This window comes from Aotus nancymaae, unplaced genomic scaffold, assembly GCF_030222135.1.
Source record: "Aotus nancymaae isolate 86718 unplaced genomic scaffold, 86718_ANA_hifiasm-v0.15.2.pri h1tg000021l, whole genome shotgun sequence".
Taxonomy (NCBI): domain Eukaryota; kingdom Metazoa; phylum Chordata; class Mammalia; order Primates; family Aotidae; genus Aotus; species Aotus nancymaae.
In genome coordinates this window covers 13,422,508-13,439,713 of record NW_026988433.1, presented here as the reverse complement: position 1 = coordinate 13,439,713, position 17,206 = coordinate 13,422,508, and the positions used below count along the sequence as shown (strand labels likewise).

The 17,206-nt window shown below is 41.4% G+C and overlaps 1 long non-coding RNA gene across 1 annotated transcript in view; it reads right to left on the bottom strand.

Annotated features, from left to right (window-relative positions):
• Positions 1 to 17,206, bottom strand: part of LOC110569265 (uncharacterized) — a 290,201-nt gene that overhangs the window by 270,580 nt on the left and 2,415 nt on the right. The window lies entirely within an intron of this gene.

Sequence of the window (17,206 nt, the reverse complement as noted above, 5' to 3'; positions counted from 1 at the left end):
CTGAGTTCATTTCAGTTTAATAGGGACAAGATGACTGTCAACAGCTTTGGACTTTTTCCTACCAGCTTAGCAATGCCTGTGGAAAGCATTTCTTTCCTAATAGCTCCAGCGGGGAGAAATGGTTCAATTCAATATAATGAACAATTGATATAAAACAGAAACCAACCTATCAAAATGGATGCCAGTCATTAACAAACAAGTGTAGCCACTGTGCCAACACAAATGGATGCTGTGGCCAAGGGCATGTGGTACCCTCACTGGCCAGGCCTGAAGTCAGGATTCAATCACTGGAACTGAACATGAGGTGACCTCCACCCAAATTTTATGGATTGAGAGTGTGGGAAGGGTGGTTCCCCAAAGGAAGCCAAAGTGCTTTTACCAAAAGAAGGAGAGAGAGTTGCTGGGGGAAAAAAAAAAAACAGTGTCCACATTAAGCATGTTGCTTCTTACTACACCTTCCATATGCAAGGCAAAAGTAACCTAATAGCTTTCCAAACAATTTCCCCGTGGGGTTGTCACTCTCATCCATCTCCTCCTTTGACCAATATTTATAGAGCAACTACTCAACCACAGAAACTGGGCTAGGCTTTGGGAATTCCAGCATGTTTAAGAGAGACCCCTGAGAAGGTGGCAATAGTCCAGTGAGGGGAACAGACACGCACACACACCCCACACACACCCCACACACACACACACCACACACACATACACACAGAATGAGAAGGAAACGTGAGTGTGCCCAGACAGAGGCATGAACAAAGTGAATGGTGTCACTTTATAGCAGAACACACTGGCTATACTTAAGAGAAGGAAGGGTCAGTCCCGGTCCTACCATTCTTTGAGTTGAGGCTGATAGGGCCACAGCTCTTGAAGCTGCCCTGTCTTGGCCCACAAGTTATGGGCAGAAACAGATGCAGACATAAAATCGCTGGCCTCAGCTCCTGGATCAGCAAATTACCTTTGGCCTACAGCAGGACAGCTGCATTCAGCAAAACAGCACGATGCACATATCTTGATACGTAACCCTAGATTCAGGCTTCTAAATAAAGAGACTGTTCTGGGCCACCAATTACAAAAAAAAAAAAAGAATCTTGTAAGATAGAGTTCATGCTCATGGGTTACAACCAGTCCTTTAAAAATACTCATGAATGTTGAATATTTAAGCCTGAGGGGTTGCCCTATAAAAATAGTCCCTGAACCGAGCAAGACACTTTGAATTCTGGTTTGGACAAGCACAAAGAAAGGCAGGCATAAAGACGACTCAAGCATCACTTACGCTTGCTGGAGAAGCCACAGAAAGAAGGAATTCCCTTTCTAATACATTCACTCATCATTCATTCATTCCAGTAGAAATCTATTTATCAGGGGCCAGAAGAGGGAAGTAGAAAGTTGCATCTGTGCGTTGCCTGAATGAGGCATCTGAGAGTTTCAACTGGAGTACCTGTTTCAAATCTCAGATGAGCACCCAGTCAAATCTGCAATGACCTGGTCATGGCATTCATCTCTCTTCCTGTCGCAGTGTAGACTTTCTTAGTTCACACTCACACACTGGTTCACTGATGCACCCAAGCTGTCTGCTCCTGGTACTGTGACCAAGTGTTCACTCCCCCAGGTGACATGGAATTCCATGCATGGGGACTAGTTGTACTTTGGAGTGAAAGCATTGGGAGGAACTCATAAAAGGTCAAATCTTACCTGTATAGAAATGGCCTGATCATCCCCAAGAAAGAGGACCTAACACACGCCTAGAGGGAAGGTAAATAAGTATTTCTTGAGCCATTACCAAAGCTCATCTAAACAGTTATAGTAGCTTTCTTTTATTTTTCTTTGAGATGGAGTCTTGCTTTGTTGCCCAGTCTGGAGTACAGTGGCACAATCTTGGCTCACTACAACCTCCACCTCCCAGGTTCAAGCGATTCTTCTGCCTCAGCCTCCTGAGTAGGTGGGACTACAGGTGTGTGCCACCACACCCAGCTAATTTTTTGTAATTTTGGTAGAGACGGGGTTTCACCATGTTGGCCAGGCTAGTCTCAAACTCCTGGCCTCAAGTGATCTGCCCATCTCAGCCTCCCAAAGTGCTGGGACTACAGGCATAAGCACCACACCAGGCCTATAGTAGCTTTTTTATAGGGCTCTCTGGTATAACAACTATTGCAAACTTAATGACTTTAAACAACCCAGATTTATTATATTGCAGTTCTGGAGGTCAGAAGTCTAAAATGCGTGTGGGGGACCAAAATCAAGATGGTGGCAGGGGTGGATTCCTTTCTGGAAGCTTGTAGAGAGAATCCCTTTTCTTGCCTTTTCCACCTTCTAGAAGCTATTCGCATTCGTTGACTCAGGACACCCTTCCATCTTCAAAGTCAGCAAAGACGTCGTTTACTTATTTATTATCTTCTTTGTATCTAGCTCCTCCCCTTAAGATGTCTTTTTCACACTGCATCTCTTTTGCTCCGACTCCTTTTCCTCTCTCTTCCCACTTAAGGACCCTTGTCATTACTTTGGGTCCACCTGAATGATCCAGGATAATCTTATTTTAAGGTCAGCTGATTAGCAACCTTAATTCCGTCTGCTCCCTTGAGTCCTCTTTGCCATGTAACCCAACATAGTCACAAGTTCCAGGGATCTGTATGGGGATATCTTTGGGGGAGCATTATTCTGTCTACTACATCCTGCCTGCACAGCACATCCATTCAGTTAAAACACACACACAGCAGCCAGGGTTATCTCACAACCTAGACTTAATCAAGCCATTCCTCTGCTGAAACCCAACCCACACACCCAGTGACTGACCATGGCATTAAAACTCAAACTTTTTTTTTTTTTTTGTAGAGATGGGAGTCTTGCTATGTGGCCCAGACTAGTCTCAAACTTCTGGCCTCAAGCAATCCTCCTGCCTCTGCCTCCCAAAGTGCTGGAATTATAGGTGTAAGCCACCATGTCCAGCCTTTAAAATCCAAACTTTTTGTGTGTGTCCTTGAAAAGGTCTTTATTATTAAAAGCTGGAAGGTCGGCTGGGCGAGGTGGTTCATGCCTGTAATCCCAGCACTTTGGGAGGCTGAGGCAGGTGGACCATGAGATCAGGAGATCAAGACCATCCTGGCCAACATGGTGAAACCCCATCTCTACTAAAAATATAAAAATGAGCTGGGCGTGGTGGCATGTGCCTATAATCCCAGCTACTTGGGAGGCTGAGGCAGGAGAATCATTTGAACTGGGAGGCAGAGGTTGCAGTGAGCTGAGATCCCACCACTGTGTCCCAGCCTGGCAACAGAGGGAGACTCCATCTCAATAAAAAAAGAAAAAAATGCTTGAAAGTCAGTCTTTAACTCCCAATCACAAAATGCTACTTTGCCTCGACAAGCAGGCTTTGTAGTTGAGTTAGTGTTTCTTTTGTAGTTAAGACCAGCATTTCCCCTTGTTGACCAGTGATCAGGAAACTGTTCTTGTCATTTTGCTCTTTCATCCTTGATAGGTGACATCAGTACATTTTCCACAACTTTCTTTATTCTTCATTTTTTTTTCCTTCGGAATAAAAGACCATGCCAGGAACACTAACAAGTTGATGGTCCCCTAGATATGGGTTCTAGTGCCAGCAGGTCTGTTCTCTTCCTCAGTGTCAAAAGGACTGCTCATTCTGAAGCATCTACTCTTTCGGACAAAAATCTAAACTTTCTTTTAAGTCCCGGGATACAAGTGCTGCACGTGCAGTTTTGTTACATAGGTATACATGTGCCATGGTGGTTTGCTACACCTATCAACCCAGCATCTAGGTTTAAGCCCCTCATGCAATAGGTATTTGTCCTAATGCTCTCCCTCCCCTTGCCCCTCACCCCATGACAGGCACCAGTGTGTGATATTCCCCTCCTTGTGTCCATGTGTTCTCTTTGTTCAACTCCTGCTTATGAGTGAGAGCATGTGGTGTTTTAAAATCCAAACTTTTAATGATGGCCCACAAAGCCTTACATGATCAGACCCTTGGCTGCCTCTCCGATCTCACTTTCTACCTCACCCCCACCCCACTCTGCTGCAGCCACACACTGGCTCCAAACATGACAAGATCATTCCAGTCTCAAGGCCTTTGTGTGTGCTGTCTCCTCCGTTCATAACACCATTCTCCAGATTTTCCATAGCTGGTTCTTTCTTCCCCGTGCCCTCGGTCTCAGTTTCTCAGAGAGGACCAAACTAACCCCCATCTCTAAGGCAGCCACCCCATCCCTTGTCACTTGCTATCACACCATACTGTTTAAATTCCTCCATGGGGTTTGCCTCCACTAACAATATTTTTGTTTATTTAATCATTTACTTACTTATTATCCTCTTTATTATCTATCTCCTCCCCCTAGGATGTTGACCTTGTGAAGGCAGAGACCCTGTCTGTTCTGTTCACTGATGTGTCCCCAGCATCTAGAATAGGGCTTGGCCCATGGCAGATACTCTACAGATATCTGTTGAATGAATGAAAGGTTCTTTTCCCCATGTGCCCTTCCCCCTGGCTAATGTCCACTCCTTTGTCTCAGATTAAGTGCCTCTTGTTCAAAGGCTTCTTCTCTGATATGCCAACATTTCAAGAACATGAGGGTCTCCCTTTTACATTCTCACACCACCCCGTGGTTTCACTCAAGGTCAGATCACAATGGTAGGTAGATACAGTTTATACAATTACCATTTAATATCTGTCTTTCCCAGCAGATCATGAGCCCCCATGAGTGCAGGGACCACGTTCATCTTGTTCACCTCTGTCTTCCTGGTCCCTAGCTTGATACCTGGCACATAAGTTTCCAATAGTTATTTGTTGAATGAATTAATAAATAAATGAATGAATGAATGAGGGTGTAAAGGCAGAGAGAAATGGAAGAAGAAAACTGAGTCAAAGCTTCCTCCATCATCGTAGCTTTATCTTCACATTGTTATCTGACAAGATTTAAACTTGAATTTTAAAGCAAGATGAAGCTAACCAACGTATTGGCTGTAAATCCTGTCTCAAAACTTTCTCACATATTCCTTATCATGATGGTTTAGAAAAAGGAAGAAATGAAAATCAACTTATACCAAAAAGTCATTTCAAGAAGATAAAGACCCAGCTGGGTCCCGTGGCTCACACCTATAATCCCAGCATTTTGGAAGGCCAAGGCAGGAGGATCACCTGAGATCAGGACTTTGAGACCAGCCTGGCCAACATGGTGAAACCCCATCTCTACTAAAAATACAAAAATTAGCCAGATGTGGTGGTACATGCCTGTAATCCCAGCTACTCCAGAGTCTGAGGCAGGAGAATCCCTTGAACCGGGGAAGTGGAAGTTGCAGTAAGCTGAGATTGCGCCACTGCACTCCAGCCTGGGCAACAAGAGCGAAACTCTGTCTCAAAAAAAAAAAGAAAAGAAAAAAGAAAAAGAAAGAAAAGAAAAGAGAGAAAGAAAAAGAAAAAGATAGACCCAAATTAACCCCAGGCTTCTTTGGGGATGGGATGCTCCCTAGTGGGAGAAATGGAGAAAGACACTTTGGAGTGTTGTTCAAGAAAGTCACATTTCTTTGCCTTTATTGAGTAAGTGTAGGATCCAGAAACAAACTGGAAGAAAATCACACAACTTCAATGAAGAAAAGAAGCAAGATATTCTAGAGTAATAAACTTTCAGTAAAACAGAAACTGAGTAACTGTTGGTTTTGAACCAGATTTTTGGCTTATCTCTGGTGGCAATTTTCAGGCTCACTCTAAGACTTATTTCTGATGTGAAACTTTTCAAAAATGATGTAGATACAATTACACCTCTGTTCCCTAGAAATTCAACATGAGTAACATCATCAAATGCCCAGTGAATGTGGAAGACAAAGAGTGGCTCGGTGAGGCTTGTTTTTCTGTCTCTATATTCTACAATTCTAAACTTAGCTCTTCTGCACCCAAAGTAGTTGTTTAAACATTTTTTAAAAAATAGTGGGTAACTATAATAACAAACATTATGGCTTGCTATTTTCCAGGCATTCTGCTAAACCTTTGCATGTTCTCTCATTTGATCATCATTAACAACCCTAGCTATAAATACCATTAACTTCTCTTTGCATCTGAGGAAACTGATCATGGAATAAACAACTTGTCCGAGGTCATACACCTGCTGAGTGTTGGGCCATTGATTCTAAAATTCATGATCTTCATCATTATACTCAATTAACTACCATAAATCATAAACTAACTCAGAGTTTAGTTTGTAACTAAGCACAAAAATAACAAAACTACTTTTTACGCAAAACAGCATGCAATGACCTAATAGCCTGTTACCCATTGTCCCTAATTAGTTGCAAGCTTGACAGAAATTTGTCTGAGATGAACTTTCGGGGTAGATTTGCATTAATTATAACACGTTTCTTTTTGGGATCGCTTATTCGATTTTTTGTTGTTGTCATTTTTGAGATGGAGTCTTGCTCTGTCACCCAGGCTGGAGTGCAGTGGCATGATCTCAGCTCTCTGCAGCCTTCACCCCCCAGGTTCAAATGATTCTCCTGTCTCAGCCTCCCCAATAGCTGGAATTACAGGCATGAGCCACCATGCCCAGCTAATTTTTGTATTTTCAGAAGAGACAGGGTTTCGCCATGTTGGCCAGGCTGGTCTTGAACTCCTGACCTCAAGTGATCTGCTCACTTTGGCCTCATAAATTGCTGGGATTACAGGTATGAGCCACTGTTCCCGGACTGCTCATTCCATATTTAAGAAGCTGTGAGGTCTCACTTCAATGTCTAAGATATATTTTCTATGCATAATAATATATACAGGAAAGAAAAAACGGCTACATTCCTATTGTTGAAGAATATGAATGTAGGATGTAGTATACCATCCAAGTATATGATTTAGGATGCCATCATATACCATCATATACCATCCAAGTATATGATTTAGGATGCTTTGGGCTGTAAGCAGCAGAAAATCCAACTGGCTTTAACAATAAGGACTGTTACAAGTCGTCATAATGGAAAATTTCAGATAGAAGACAACCCTTAAGGTTGGTTTGATTCAGCACATCACAAACTCAATAGGCTATGGCTCGCTTTCCCTTTGATCTTCTCAGCTTTGTCCTCCTTTGTGTATTCTTTGACCTCAAACTGGCTTCTCTCATGAGAGTAGCTCTTCAGGCTCCAAATTCCTCATCAATGTCCTGAGAGAAGGAAGGCCTCTCTACCCTAAACCTTCAGACAAAAGCCCCATTGCCTTCTCACTGTAACAGTTAGGTCATACAACCATTCTTCAACCCAGTGCTCAGGCCTGGGCTACATGCCCATTCCAAAACAACTGTAGCAACAGGGGTAGGATTGTCCAATCAGGATCTGCCTTAAGAATTGCTCAATAAACAGTAGCTCTTAGAAATTTTTATTCTAATAAATGAAAATTTCTGTACCCAAGTAAAGTATAAGTAGAAGGACTAATAATAAAAAGTTAGTCCACCTCACTCATAAACTAATGAAAGCCTGGGAAACCGATGGCATACAATTTTACTAGTCAGATTACCAAAAAATTTTAAAAATTAATAATGCTTAGTGTTAAGGAGGATGTGCAAAACAGTTATCACAAACATTGTTGCTGCAACACTTTTAGGGTGAAATTTGACAATTTCTAGCAAAAATTTAAAGGTATGTGCCCTTGGACCTAGTGATTCCATACTTAGAAATCATTCCCACTATTTTACTCAGAAAACAATCAGGACAGGCAAGCTAGGAAATGTGAATCAGTCATGTTGTATAGATATACCAAGGCAGTGTTATTTGTGAAAGTTCAAAATGAAAAACAAAAATGTCCATCAGGCTGGGAGTGGTGGCTCATGCCTGTAATCCCAGCACTTTGGGAAGCTGAGGCGGGTGGATCGCCTGAGGCTGGGAGTTCAAGACCAGCCTGGCCAGCATGTCGAAATCTCACCTCTACTAAAAAAAAGAAAATGCAAAAATTAGCCAGGCGTTGTGGCAGGCACCTATATAATCCCAGCTACTCAGGAAGCTGAGGCAGGAGAAAGGCTTGAACCAGGGAGGTAGAGGTTGCAGTGAGCCAAGACCACACCACTGCACTCCAGCCTGGGTGACAGAGCCAGACTCCATCTAAAAAAGAAAAAATGTCCATCAATAGAGACTAATTCAATTTCTGGCTTTTAGTAGTAGAGGAGTAAATTATATTGGGCTAATTCCACTGCCTAGTACAGCTACAAACTCTAAACAAAACATTTTTACAAATTGAAGACACTTGAGAACAACTTATAGCAGGCCAAAACTGGAGGGGGAGCAAGAATCCTCATGAAATGGGAATCATCCATATTTACCTGGCTGTTCCTATGAAGGGTCACCCAGTCTGCATAGCACACAGAGAACAGAGCTCAAGCCAAAAGCAATAGTCTTATCAGGCTACAGAATCACAGGTTAGAGTTTGAGGCCCCCATGGTGACTGGAATTTGATGAGAGAAATCCCAGAAATGATAGAGCCACAGAAAAGGGACCTAAAAATCTGAATATAAACTCCTCTCAAATCCTTGGCTGACTCTTAAACTGTATATGTGGAGCCCAACAGAAAACAAAACACAACAAAAAGCTGGAGGAGAGTGCGAACAACTGCATTGATCAGTGCTGAGGAAACAGAGTTTGCAGCTCAAGTTCCACCAAATTAGAGGAGCTTAAATTCCTCAGACTTTCTGTAGAAACCCAGAGAAGTCACAAATTAGTCAGAAAGACCACATCCAAGAACTAGTATGTAGAAGGCACAAAACCAAAATAGACCCACCCAAAAGATGCCCCAAACCATGCCTTCATAACCTAAGAATGAGTCACTAGTAATTTAACTGCCAGGTAAAACAAACCTCAATACTTTACTGAGAAAGATTATAGAATCCAGAGCCTCTGCTATATGTTATCCACAATGTCTAGTATAAAATTTTAAAATCACTAAACATGTAAAGAAGCAGGAAACTATGATAGTCAAGAGAAAAAATAGTTAATAGAAACAGATCCAAAGACAATGCAGATATCAAAATAAGTAAGCAAATATTTTACAATAACTCCAGTACATATGTTAGATAATCTAGAGTAATAGATTAATAAGTGAAGAGGTGGAGAGTTTCATGAAGCTATGGAAAGTAAAAACAAAACAAAAAACAAACAAAAATAACCCTGGAAATCCTAGAACTAAAAAAAAAATTCTGAAATAAATTATTTGTACGGGATTAAACATACAGAAGAAACGAACAGTGATCTTGGAGGCAGATAAATAAAAATTATCCAAATTGAAGTGGCAGCAAGAAAAAAGATTTAAAGAAAAAAAAAAACAGAACTTCAGTGATTTGCAGAAAAGTATCAAGCGTTCTACCATATATGTAATTAAACTCCTAAAAGTAAAAGGAGAGAAAGAATGGAGCATTTTAAAGGTTTAAGAAAATTGATTTACATTTTTCCAAATTGCATTAAAAGTATCAACCTACATATCCAAGAAAGCAAAAAAAAAAAAAAAAAAAAAAAAAAAAAGCCCAATCAGGATAAATGCAAAGGGAAATACACCTAGGCAAATTGCTGGATAAAGAAAAATCTAAAAGGCAGCCAGAGGGAAAAATGGCATGTTACATACATGGAAACAAAGGTAAAAATGATAATTGACTTTTTTTTTCAAGTCTAGGAATTGAGATAATTGACTTCTCATCAGAAACAATGAAATACATAATAAAGTAGAATGACAACTTTAAAATGCTGAAAGAAAAAAAGGTGTCAAGCTTTAGTGAAAATATTCTTCAACAATGAAAGCGAAGTAAAGATATTTTTAGTTAAAAACTAAGAGACTTTGTTGCCAGCAGATCTGCATTACAAGAAAGGCTAAAAGAAGTCCTTTGGCCTAAAAGGAAATGAAACCAGATGAAAATTACTATTTAAAGAAAAAAAGTACTAGGAATATTACATTTGTGAATAAATATTAAAGACCATAATTCTAAGGTCTAATCAAAATCTCAGCAGGACTTCTTGTAGACATTGACAACTGGAGTCTAAAATTTATATAGAAAGGCAAAAGAACTGGAATTGCTGAAACAATATTGACAAAGAAAAGCAAAGTTGGAGAAATCACACTGCCTGATTTCAAGACTTACCACAAAATGACCGTAATCAAGATAGTGTGAGGCTGGGCACAGTGGCTCAGACATGTAAGCTTTGGGAGGCTGAGGTGGGAGGATCACATGAGGCCAGGAGTTAAAGACCAGCCTGGGCAACATAGCAAGACTCCATCTCTACAATTTTCTTTAATTAGCCAGACATAGTGGTACAAGAATATAGTCTTAGCCACTTAGGAGGCTTGAGCCCAGGAGTTCAAGGTTACGGTGAACTATGATTGTGCACTGCACTCCAGCATGGGTGACAGAGCAAGACCCTGTCTCCTAAATAAAAAATAAAATAAAATAAAAGACAGTGTGGTATTGATTATAAGACAGACACATAGATCAATGGAACAAAATAGAGAGTTCATAAATAGACCTACACATAGATGGTCAATTTATTTTTTTTTTTTTGAGAGAGAGTCTCCCTATGTTGCCCAGGCTGGTCTGAAACTCCTGGCCTCAAGCGATCTTCCCACCAGCCTCCCAAGTAGCTGGGACAAGTATAAGCCACCACTGGACTAAGTCAATTGATTTTTTTTTTTTTTTTTTTTTTTTTTACAGGATGTCTCTCTGTCTCCCAGGCTGGAGTGCAGTGTGATCATGGCTCACTGAAACCTCAACCACCTGAGCTCACATGATCCTGCTGCCTCAGCCCCCCAAGTAGCTGGGACCACAGGTGCATGCCACCATGCCCGGCTAATTTTTTTACTTTTTGTAGAGATGGGATCCCACTATGCTCCTCAGGGCTGGTCTCAAACTCCTGGGCTCAAGCAATCCTCCCACCTTGGCCTTCCAAAGTGCTGGGATTATGGGCATGAGCCACAGCACCTGGCTGTAAATTGATTTTTGGCAAAGGTGCAAAGGTCATTCAATGGAGAAAGAATAGCATTTTGAACAAATGATGCTGGAACAATTGGATATCCATATGCCCAAAGATGAACTTCAACCCATAGCTCATACCATACATAAAAATTGATTCAAAATGGATCATAGAGCTAAATGTAAAAACCTAAAAATGATAAAATTTCTGAAGAAAACATAGGAGGATGTGGAGAAACTGGAACTCTTGTATACTGTTAGGAAATGGTACAGTGGCTATGAAAAACAGTATGGCAATTCGCCAAAAATTCAAAATAGAATTACCATAGGACCTGGCAATTCCACTTCTGTATACCCAAAAGAACTCAAAGGGACATGAAGAAATGTTTGCACACCTGTTTTCATAGAAGCATTATTCACAATAGCCAAAAGGTAGAAGCAACCCAAGTGTCCATCAATAGATGAATGGATAAACAGGCTGTGGTGTATACATGCAATAAAATATGATTCAGCCTTAAAAAGGAAGGAAATTGGCTGGACACAGTGGCTCATGCCTGTAATCCCAGCACTTTGGAAGGCCAAGGTGGGCAGATCACAGGGTCAGGAGTTTGAGATCAGCTCGGCCAATATGGTGAAACCTCATCTCGACTAAAAATAGAAAAATTAGCTGGGCGTGGTGGCGGGCACCTGTAGTCCCAGCTGCTTGGGAGGCTGAGGCAGGAGAATCGCTTGAACCTGGGAGGTGGAGGTTGCAGTGAGCCGAGATCACGCCACTGCACTCCAGCCTGGGTGATAGAGCGAGACTCTGTCTCAAAAAAAAAAAAAAGGAAAGAAATTCTGATACATGCTACAACATAGATGAAACTCAAAGACATTATGCTAAGTGAAATAAGCCAGTTACAGAAGGACAAATACTGTTTGATTCCATGCATCTGAGATACAGTGAGGAGTTGTTGTTTAGAGGGCATAAAGTATCAGTTTTGCAAAATGAAAAAACTTTTATGGATAGACGGTGATGATGGCTGCAAAACAATGTAAAATGTGTTTAGTGTCACTGAACTGTACACTTTAAAATTGATAAAACAATAAATTTTATGCTATGTATATGAATTAATCACATTTTTGATTTCTACATTTTATGAGGCTTGACATCTTGGGGACTCACCAACTTGGAAGAGACTGTTTGTCCCAGAGTTAGCTCGTTCTGAGAGATAGCAGATGACTTTCCTGCAATATGCATTCCAACCAATTCAGAGTCTATACTCTGAACCGCCTCCTCTCTCCAGCTTTTCTACTCCTAGAGGCAAGTTTCCTCTGCCCTAATCATCCCAGGGTTGGGTATCGGACTACTCGGGACGACCCCTATCGCCCACAGCTGGCCCGAATTATTCAAACTATCCAATCCTAAGCTTGCCTCAGCTGCTTACCTTGCCTCGCCCATTCCTCCTGGAACACAACACAATAAAGCCTTTTTCCTAGGCTTTCCTCTCATCCTCTGTGCCTGTGATCAATCTCAAAGTTCTCCCCTGTGGTTCTGCATGGCATGGCGTGTTCCTGCCCCTGGGGAACTGTGTCAGACTGTTCTCACGCTGCGATGAGGAAATACCTGAGACTAGGTAATTTATAAAGAGTGTTAATTTACTCACAGTTCCATGTGTCTGGGAAGGCCCCAGGAAACACAATCATGGCAGAAGGGGAAGCAAACACGTCCTTCTTCACAAGGCGGCAGGAGAGAGAAGTGCCGAGCAAAGGGGGAAACGCCCCTTATAAAACCATCAGATCGCGTCAGAACACTATCACCTGATAGGGAGAGAGTAAGAACTCACTCACTATCAGGTGAATAGCATGGAGGTAATCACCCCTGTGGTTCAATTACCCCCCACCAGATCCCTCCCACAACACATGGGAATTATGGGAACTGTAGTTCAAGATGAGATTTGGGTGGGTACACAGCCAAACCACATCAGGAACTATGAGTAAGAAAACTATATTTTTAATGGCAATAGTCTTCTGATCCATTGGCCTTACCATATATGAATAAACCCAAAGTCCCAGGTACATTCTAGAACAGTATATCTTACCACATTTTTTAAAAATACATTTTTGGCCGGGCGCGGTGGCTGAAGCCTGTAATCCCAGCACTTTGGGAGGCCGAGGCGGGTGGATCACGAGGTCAAGAGATCAAGACCATCCTGGTCAACATCGTGAAACCCCGTCTCTACTAATAGAAAAAAATTAGCTGGGCATGGTGGCGCGTGCCTGTAATCCCAGCTACTCAGGAAGCTGAGGCAGGAGAATCGCCTGAACCCAGGAGGCGGAGGTTGCGGTGAGCCGAGATCGTGCCATTGCACTCCAGCCTGGGTAACGAGAGTGAAACTCCGTCTCAAAAAAAAAAAAAATACTTTTTTTTAAAATATTAAGGAAATGATAGATTCAGTACATTAAGGCAGTGGTCCCCAACCCCTGGGCCACAGACTAGTAACATGGCCCGTTAGGAACCAGGCCACACAGCAGGAGGCGAGCAGCGGGTAAGCAAGTGCGGCTTCTTCTGTATTTACAGCCGCTCCCCATCACTCACATTACTGCCTGAGCTCTGCCTTCTGTGAGATCAGTGGCAGCCTTAGACTCTCATCGGAGCTCGAACCATATTGTGAACTGCACATGTGAGGGATCGAGGTTGTGTGCTCCTTATGAGAATATGATGTCTGATGATCTGTCACCATCTCCCATCACCCCTAGATGGGACCGTCTAGTTGCAGGAAAACAAGCTCAGGGCTCCAACTGATTCTATGTTATGGTGAGCTGTATAATTATTTCATTATGTATTACAATGCAATAATAATAGAAATAAAGTATGCAATAAATGTAATGTGCTTGAACCATCCCAAAACCATCCCTCCTAATCTGGTCCATGGAAAAATTGTCTTTCATGAAACCTGTCGCTGGTGCCAAAACCAATGAAGCCTGCTGCAATATAGTGCATCTATGCAGCAGTAGTTTTGCATGGTGGCTAAGAGCACAGACTCAAGAGTTAAATCTCCTGTATCTAAATCCTGGCTTCGTCACTTACTAGCTTCGTGCTGTTGGACAAGTTACTTCTCCACTGTGCCTTAGGTTTTTTCTTATATAAAGTGGGGATAATAACAAATTCATCTCTTAAAGCTTTCTAAGAATTAAATGCTTCAAGCAAGGAAAGTGCTTAGGACAGTGCCAGGTATACAGTAAGCACTCTATAAATATAACTCCTCTTGTTATGAAATCTGCAGCCATTACAAAAGTGAGGTGGCAGGACACAGTGGCACACACCTGTAGTCCCAGCTACTCAGGAGGCTGAGGCAGGAGGATCACTTGAGCCCAGGACTTTGAGGCTGCAGTGAGCCATTGGTTGTGCCTGTGAATAGCCACTACACTCCAGCCTTGGCAGCATAGCAAGATCCTGTCTCTTTTAAGAAATTTTTTTTAACTTAAAAAAATTTTTTAATTAAAATTTTAAAATGAGGTAGATCTGTATGTACTGATATGGAAAGATATGCTAAGGAAAAAAGTACTAATTGTTTCCATTTTTAAAGAAGAGGGATGTAAGTACTTTTTCTATAGTTGCAATTGTAAGAAATTATAATTATAATAATTACAACAAAATATACCCCCAAGAAGTACACAAGAAACTCTCAACAGGTTATTTGAGGGGAAAAGAACTAATGATGTAGGAGAAGGTGTGCTTTTGTTTTTGGTTCTATTTTTAACTGTGTTTATTCATACTTTTAAAATACATACGTTTAATTTTTTGAAAGGCCATAGAATAGTCTTTGTTGCTCTTTATTGCCACCTAGGGGATGCTAGGAGCATTGCCTGCCATGATCACGGTCATTGCTGTTAACCCTATTGACTATTTAATAACTGATTCCACCTTCTTGATGAGTATGTTACACCAAGCACGTCATGGCTTCCAACTTTCAGATCTTTATTGAGTTTTGTAACAATAAGAAACATGGCTAAGAAACTGATGCTCTTCTAAAAAAAAAGAAAGAAAAAAACAAAAACCATGGATTCGTAGTTAGAACATTTTTTTTTTATTTTTATTTTTTAAAATATAATAAAGATAGTGTTTCTCCATGTTGCTCAGGCTGGTCTCAAACTCCTGGACTGAAGCGATCCTCTCATCTCAGCTTCCCAAGGTGCTGGGAGTCACTGCATCCAGCCTAGAAAATTCAATAGATGTAAAAATAATTGAGCACCTAGTTTAATCTCCCTCTCTGCATGACCATTCCAGTTTTATACTTATAATCTAGATCAGCCTGATCCATTGGCTGGCCCAAAATTATTTCATCCCTCACTCAATGATCTGTCCATGGTGCCTAAAATTTTGACATCTGTCTGCTTGCTTGTGTCTGAATGCTGGTTTCGTGACTTTCTAGTTGTGTGACCTTGAGCAAGTCCCTACATCTCTCTGAGCCTCATTTGCTTCTGTAAAATCCAAATGATAATAATAGTAGATCCCTCAAAGGACTGTTGGTGGCATTCATGAGTTCATACATCAAACACAATGTCAGGCACATAATAAGGGCTTGATAAACAACTTTTACACTAACACCTACAATTTTCAAATCTCAACTTGACTGTCACTTCCTTAGGCAAGCCTCCTCTGACCTCAGGACTTGGTCACATCCTTCTCTCTAAGTCATGCTCCTCCTTCTTAGCATTTGTCACAGATGACTGTTGGATGATTGTTCATTTAATGTCTGCCATTTCTACTAGATTGTAAGCACTCAGGACAGAGCCTGGTTTGATTTTGTCCACAATTCTCTCCCCAACGTCTACCACAGTGCCCAGCAGATAAAAGCTTTTGCCATAAAAAATTGATAAAGAAATGAATTAAAATGCAGTTAGAAAACTGAAGACCTCTGAAAAAATAAATGTTAACTAGACAAGTGCCATGAACTAGTTAGGCTCTGATGGACTAGATGACATGAGTCATGAGACAGAGAGAAGGACGGGTGGGGAGAAGTTTATCTTGTAAGACAGCTGCAGAAAATAAATTGGAAAAAAGATAAACTGTACACCTCCTACCTTTCATTCAGGGACCAACCCTATTTTCTTTAATTGAGGTAAAATTCATAGACTATAAATGTTCATTTTAAAGTAGACATTTTAAAATGAACAATTCAGTGGCATTTAGTACATTCACAGTGTTGTCCAACCACCATCTATGCCAAGTCTTAAAACATTTTCATCATCCCAAAAGAAAGCCCTCATTCCCTCTTCCCCAAGCCCATGGTCACCACCAATCTGCTTTCTATTGACATGGATTTAGCTATTCTATATATTTTCTCAGACAACCTAAAAGTCCCGAGTAACTGGGATTACAGGCATGCACCACCACACCCGGCTAATTTTGTATTTTTACTAGAGACGGCGTTTCTCCTGTTGGTCAGGCTGGTCTCGAACTCCAACCTCAGGTGATTAGCCCGCCTCTGCCTCCCAAAGTGCTGGGATTACAGGCGTGAGCCGCCATGCCCAGCCGCTATACTGATTGTAATCCATCCTATGGAGGAGGCCCCAAAACATTATCCTTAACCCTTTTAATCACAAATTTAAGGATAAATGAGATTTTATATCACTCTGGGTGACTTTTAAGGACTTGAAAACCTATTTCTTTTTGTGCTTAGAGCTGGAGTAAATTTGAAGGTAGGGTTAGGGGGTGCTCCTGGCTGTGGCTGTGTTACAATCACCCTGGTTTATTTGGGGGAGAATCTAGAGTATTTGTCATCTGTCTTTCCCTGGTGCAAGACAGACAGCAGTGAGTAGATGATGCCTCTGACACAGCAATGTGCTAACAGTTGTACTTCCTGGCACACCTCCAGCCCCCAAGATGGAGTGGTCTGACATCCACACCAGCAGAGAATCAGAGAAAGATGAGACACTCTGATGCTTGGGAAAGTCATGAACTATTGTTACATAGATAAGTAACACAAAGTGACCCAGGAGAGACACATTTGGGACCCAAGTAGACGCTTGTAATTGGAGAGTCTACCCTACCTGTGATTTTCAATATCAGCCAATAGCTGATAGATACCAATGTTAATTTCTTTGTCATGAAATCTTGATACAATATGGTAAGACTTTCCAATCCGCAGTTGGCAGCATCCTCAGGATATTGTTGATGTTATTTGACATCAAGGGTCCATGCTTTCACTGTTGTCTTATTCAAGCTAGAACAGATGTCTGAAAACTTTCTTCGTGCATCAAAGCATCTGCATAGTTCAGATAAGGAATGCACAGCTTAT